We start from the raw sequence: 6,000 nt of genomic DNA on the forward strand, positions 1-6,000 counted from the left end.
ATTATGGGGTTGTATAGCCTGGAAAGTATTTTGAAATGCTGGGTTCAGTTCAGTCCACAATTAGTAATTTTGTTGTTTTGTTTTGAAAATATAATTTATGGTAACGGGGTTCATACATATACTGGAGAGTATTTCATATGCTGTTTTTTTTTTTTTTTTTTTTTACTTTGCTTTGCTGAGTTCAGTGCTGTCCACAATTAATGTTTTGTTTTGGGGTTGGTTTTTTTTTTTTTTTTGGGGAAAATACTATGGTAATGGGGTTGATACATATATTGGAAAGTATTTCAAATGCTGGGTTCAGTTCCGTTCGCAATTAGTCATTTTGTTGTTTTGTTTTGACAATATAATTTATGGTAACAGGGTTGATCCATATACTGGAGAGCATTTCATATGCTGGGTTCAGTTCCATCCACAATTAGTATTTTTGTATTGGTTTTGTTTTTGGGTTGACATAACCTTGGATCAACTTAAATTTAAACTAAAGTTACTGGGGGTTTTGTGTTGAGAACAATTTCTTTATTAACACAGTAAAACACATGTATGTAAGAGAGAAACGAATGTCAGACATTTTGTAAAATGACCCTTAGGCCTATATCACATATACATTTAGCAGTTCGGGAATCGTCCCAGAATGCATTGCTTACTACAAATGTTTTTTTAAACATCAAATGTCCTTTGTTGTAAACATATGAGACCCCAGGGTCTAATCATAACAGATTACTCTCTGGCCGATTAGCTAGTTATTGCTGTCAGATATATTCAGCTGGGCTGGCAGTTCTGTGTCTACTTTAAAAGTTAAAGAGCTGTAACAGGGAAGGTCAATGCTTGAGACCGGCATGGGTCAACTCGGCACTGATTACAGGGCCTCATTATACTTGGGCAAACCCTCATCAGAGCCCGTTCAGTCGTCAAACTATTGCTTTGATGGGCATGCTTAACCTACTGCACTATTTAAGCTGTGGATTACTGTCGTGATTGTGTAACCATGGCAGCCCCCGGGGAATTGGAATTCATGGAATATGCTGGTTAATTTTGAGCTGGGGCAGCGACTGCATGAACGTTTGGGATTACATACCAGTTGATTAAGTTCAGGGCAGAAATTATTAAAAAGCCCTTGACCTGTTTTCATGTAGCTTAGTTCTATAAACCCATGTGTATTTTGACAATTTTTTATTTTTTTTAAATGCAAGGATTTTTAAGAAAAAAAAATGATCTGAATTGTGTAGTTATACAGTACTACTCCCAGTGCTGCAGTGATTATGTATTTTTGTTGGCCAACAGTTTGCACCTGGTTCCATCGACAAAAACCCAATTGTTTTTTCTTTTCCAATTGGCTTTATGAATGATTAAAGAAATAATGATTACAGAAATAATATCTGCATGTAACCAACAAACGTTTATGATTCGTTCTCTTTTTGTGCATCATGATAGTCTTCACAAATGAACACAACGTCTGTGAATTTTGAAGCCTAAATACAATCAGCAGAAGTAAAAAGCTAAACATACACAAGCCCAAAATTATTATGCATTTTATTGTCTTAACCACAAATTATTGGGTCATGAATTTAGCTCAATTTAAGCAAATGCACTTATTAAAAAAATATCTATATAAATAGCTGTCTCAGAAAAACATCTAAGACAGAATGAGGATTGTGGCAGAATATGGGAAGTTGTGTGTGAAGTGATGAATCACTGATGCTCCAGAGCGGTGTCTTGGAAAATCTGCTGAGAAATATAATAAATGCTTCTCTAGCACAGTGAAGCACGGAGGAAGAGGTGTCATTGTACAGGGAGCCGTTTCAGCTGCTGGTATCGGTGAGCTGCTTCCCTGTGAAAGATCATTTAATGCTTTAGAGCACAGGAGAATATTGCAGAATGGCTTGCTTCCCATAATTGCAAGTTGTTATCTTAAGAGGAATGATCCGATGTTCTTTTTCAATAAGACAACACTCCTGCCCACATTGCAAGTCAACCAAGAAGCGGCTTTAGAATAACTCCAATCAGTCTCATGTTTTGATCTGGTCAGAGTCCAGATGTGAACCCTAGTGAATATTTGGTCTCACTTTAAACTCAAACGAACTGGGAGACATTTTTCAACCACTCATGAACAGCTTGAAGCCGTTAACATTGAGTGAAACAACACTGACTCTTCTTCCTGTAAAAAGCTGTCTGCAAGTTGGGAGTGGCTATTCTGTGCTAAGTTACTTTATCTACAGTATTTATGCAATTTTTTCTTATTTCCTGACCAGTGATTTGTGATTAAAACATATTTTGCCACTTTTGACTTGACCAGGAGTGTAGATGTTTAGCCATTGCTCATTTGTCCGAGGGCTCTTGACGGTAAATAATGACAAAAGTAAACTTTTTGTGGTGTTAAAATGTGACTTACTGCATTGTTTACGTGTGCACACTCAGCACTGAATGCCGTGCGCCACTTCCTTTTTCCTTTTTAGCTTGTATAGCTCTTTTGTCTGGAGTAATGCAGAAGTTTGCATTGTGAGTCACTCAGAATGGCTCAGAGATCTGACAACATATCAGTGACTGTTAAAACCCACAAACAGAAGACCTGGGAAAAGTTACTTTCTGTTTGAATACTGAGGAACAGTAAATGGACTGTAGCTTCCCTTTGTGGCATGCATTGTCTTGCTAACCATGACCATGTGCTTATAAAGGCTCAGATTTCAAGGACAGCTGAGTGGAATGCATTGCTTGCTGGATCAGGATTAACTGGCTCTCTTGTGTTGTTTCTTGATGTCATACTGTATTTTAATTATGATGGGCCTATGAGATAATTTATACACATTATTATAATTTATATAATCTATCTTATTTTTAAATGTATATGTTTTCTATTTTAATACATTTTAAAAAGGTAAAAAAATTAATCTGTGATGGCTGAATTTTCAGCAGTCACTCCCTTCAGTGTCACATGATCCTTCAGAAATCATTCTAATATCCTGATTTGCTGCGCAATAAACGTTTTTTTTTAAAGCATTGTTAATAATATTAAGAAATGTTTATTGAGCACCAAACCAGCATATTAGAAAGATTTCCAAAGTATCACGTGACACTGAAGATTTGACATGCAGGTAAACAAATAAACGATATACTTAACTGTATGAACTGTAGTGCCATGAAACTCAAAAACACATGGATGGATCTTATTACACTTTTCCAGGTGATCACATGGCAATAATGAAACTGAGATTTCCTCACATATGTTTTTGCTTTAAAATGATTCATTTTAATTAAAAAAATAAAGCACTTCATGTTGAAAACAAAGGATGGAAAATATTGTATTTCTCTTTGTATTTTCCTATCAACATGGTACAATAGTATCCTGTTCAATTCTGTGTTAAACTATTAGTAAAATGTAATAAAAAAGTCAGATTATATGACCTTAAATGTGTAAGGTAATGGATTAAGTTACTAAAAAAAATTCTATGTAATGTGGAATCAGTAATGGACTACAATTTGTAAGTAATCTACCCAGCACTGCCAGCCACTATAGTAGGAACACATGTTCAACTGGTCATTGGCGCAAATATCTAACCAGCCAATCACATGGCAGCAGCTACATTTAGCCATAGACATGGTCAAGACGATCTACTGAAGTTCAAACTGAGCATCAGAATGGGCAAGAAATTTGATTTAAGTGACTGTTGGTGACAGACGGTCTGAGTATTTCAGAAACTACTGATCTACTGGGATTTTCACAAAAAAAGAAACATCTAAACGCATTGTTGATGCAGGAGGTCAGAAGAGAACGGTCAGGCTGGTTGGAGCGGATAGAAAGGAAACAGTAGCCACTCGTTACAAACGAGGTCTGCAGAAGAGCATATCTGAATCAGCAGAAGACACACCAAAATTGAACAATAGAAGATTAGAAAACGTTGCCTGGTCTGACCAGTGGTCTCTTGATTTCTGCTGCGACATTCAGACGGTAGCGTCAGAATTTGGTGTAACCAACATGAGAGCATGGATCCATCCTGCCTTATATCAACGGTTCAGGCTGCTGGTGGTGTAATAGGGGATATTGTTTTAGCACACTTTGGGCCCCTTAGTACCAATTGTCATCATTTAAACGCAACAGCCTATCTGAGTATTGTTGCTGACCATGTCCATCCCTTTATGACCAGTGTTCACATCTTCTGATGGCTACTTCCAGCAGGATAACACGCCATGTCACAAAGCTCAAATCACCTCAAACTGGTTTCTTCAACATGACAGTGAGTTCACTATACTCAAATGGCCTCCACAGTCACCAGATCTCAATCCAGTTGAGCACCTTTGGGATGTGCTGGAGCAGGAGATTCACATCAATTTGGACCAAAATCTCTGAGGAATGAGGAATGTTTCCAGCACCTTGTTGAATCTGTGCCACGAAGAATTAAAGCAGTTCTGAAGGCAAAAGTGGCCGGTAAGTGTGTATAAATTATATAATATTTTGTAAAATTATTTCAAAGGCATTTTTTTTTTTTACACATTTGAAGGCATTTCTTATATTAAAGTGGAGGTCTGAACTCTATCGATTTAATTTATAATTAACATTTCTCTCAGACGTTTTAAATCAGTTTGTGGTGAATTTTTTTATTTTATTTTTACATAATTTTTTACAGATTAACAAGTTTTTTTTTTTTTTCTGAAAATAGTATTAAACTTACCATCATGATGCTAATGTGTTGCTATGCAGTTCCTAAGGTTTTCTGTGTAGTTGTTAGCTCCTGGCTGTGGTGTGGTGCCACTAATAAGTATGAAGGGCAATGAGCCAGGCACAATGTAATTTTGGGAAAAGCCTTTATGATTGTGTAATTCCCTTCCAAAATGAGGGTGTTTGGAAGAGGAAGGGGGAAACTTACTTTAGTGAAAGCAGGGAAGCACACCCAACTGCGGCTTTCCTTTGGTTTCATGCTTGAGTGGCATTTCTTCGCTTATTAATCCATATGAAGGCATTTCAAACTTTATTGAATCCTAAGCTGATTGTTCTCATATCTTTGTGAGGCAAGAACAGGCCAGCGTCTGTGCAGCCAATGGCCTTTCACTTTGGCTGTGACATCAGTGTCAACCGATGCCCATGCAAGACTCGCCCTGATTTTATGGCATGACTGCAGAAAGGCATTCTGGCAAAGAATGGAACTGCAACAAAGTCTTCATTAGACCTTCAGAGATGCTGACTTAATACAATGTGAGCAAGAAAGCAAGGCTGAGCAAAAAGGAATCTGACACGGAATGTTGATATAATAAAAGTCTTCAAAAGTCATGTAGTTAGAATGATCTCTGAATATAAAGCATGTACTGGGATTAAATGTAATATTTATGGTATAAAAAAACAGTGGTTTTCAAATGGTGTGTTGTAAATCCAAAATTTGATCCGTTCCCATATCTTTGGTTGTTGACGTCAAAGGCTTTGTGTCCAGTTAAACTAGTATTTTGCCACAATGTAATGTAAAATATTGGTATTGAAATACACAATTTTACAGTCCTATATAGTGGCATTTAAACTATATGAAAACTTCTATAGATATATTAGACATTTTTGCTGTGCTGACGTCTCAGATATGATGCGATAGACCATAATTTTAACCGTAAACGCAACCAGACAAGGGCATGACCTCTCTGATCACAGCAGACCTGTGGGTTACAGTGATGTTGGCTTATTCCACATGGTCAGTTCTGCATTCACCACCTTCTCCAGAGGTGATCTCGAGTTGAAGGTTACGCTGATATGAAGAGGCAGTTTGACTCATTACACTCCCTTATTTTATTACCTGACAGCCCGTTCTCTGTAATTCTCAATTACAATTCTCAATGTAATTCCTGTTAGTAACTCACAAAAACTACTGTTGTACCCCTCAAATGTAACATGATTAGCAGCAGTATCGTATAGTTGGCCTATACTTTGTTTGTGTCTCCAATGTTATTGTCTTGTTAAAGCATGAAGAGGCTCATTGTGAGTTTTACAGATTTGTTTAATGACATATAGGAATGACAGCTGACTCA

This window comes from Phoxinus phoxinus, assembly GCF_949152265.1.
Source record: "Phoxinus phoxinus genome assembly, chromosome: 16".
NCBI classification, from domain to species: domain Eukaryota; kingdom Metazoa; phylum Chordata; class Actinopteri; order Cypriniformes; family Leuciscidae; genus Phoxinus; species Phoxinus phoxinus.